Source organism: Cygnus atratus, chromosome 19, assembly GCF_013377495.2.
Source record: "Cygnus atratus isolate AKBS03 ecotype Queensland, Australia chromosome 19, CAtr_DNAZoo_HiC_assembly, whole genome shotgun sequence".
In the NCBI taxonomy this organism is placed as follows: domain Eukaryota; kingdom Metazoa; phylum Chordata; class Aves; order Anseriformes; family Anatidae; genus Cygnus; species Cygnus atratus.
Genome location: NC_066380.1, coordinates 7087155 through 7088195, shown reverse-complemented (window position 1 = coordinate 7088195; position 1041 = coordinate 7087155).

Here is a 1041-nt window from a genome sequence, read left to right as displayed (position 1 = left end):
GAAAAACAGGAGGCTTGCGTGTGAATATTAATATTTATTTATCTGACATTCTGTTCTTAACAGCACTAGAATGAATTCATTTACTTCTATAATAACAGAATAAAAATGCAGAATAATTACGAACTGTACTATACTTGTTTTGGACCTTTCACCTCTTTCTGTGATTTGCCCATTAACTCAACTTGAACATCAAACACTTCAAACCCCTTATAAGCTTTCAAACAAGCAATATTTAAAATAAATCTGCTTTCTTTTCTGAAAAGATTGAAAATTACTTTTGCTATATTCAGTTCTGAATCAGAGACACCAATGAAGCCCCGTCCTTTCCAGCCACAAAAAAATGATAACCTTGAATGTAAGGCACCGAGATTTAAAAGTAGACTGTGACCTTATATGGCTCTTCCTAAAACTTCTAATTAAATATTCTTTTTCTTCTCACTTCAAAATCTATACAAAACCAATTGGAGCATAAAGTCAATGGAATTTTAAAAAGATTATCAACAAAATAGTAAAATTTGAAAAAGGGTCTTTAATAACTTATTTTTAAAATGTGTTCTAAAAATCTATACAAATGTTCAGTGTTAAAGGTTTTACTGGCATTCATTTGGCATGCATAGCACATCTCTTAGTTGACTTTGCCACTCCTAAGTAATGCAATCAACCCAGATTCAGACTAATAAAAGCTACATATTCCTACATATACTCTATGTTAATAGCTCTATGTATGTCAAGGGCTGTAAGTATCTAAGAAAATGGTATTTTCTGGTTACCAGTAAATTAAATTCTCGCTTTCTATTAGTTCTGCAAAAGATCACAGCTACTTAGAAACTCCCTTTTGGGAGTCATGCATTGATCTTGCAGACGTCTTAATACTTTCGAATCCCCTTGGTTTCTATGAAGAATTTGAATGCCCAGGTTCAAGCTCTAAATCAGTCCAAAATCTGACTCAGAGAAGTATGTCTGAGGGGACAGCTGTATATGAAGTTTCAAGACAAGCACAAGGACAAGACAAATCAAAACAAATATAGCCTAAAAGCAGGA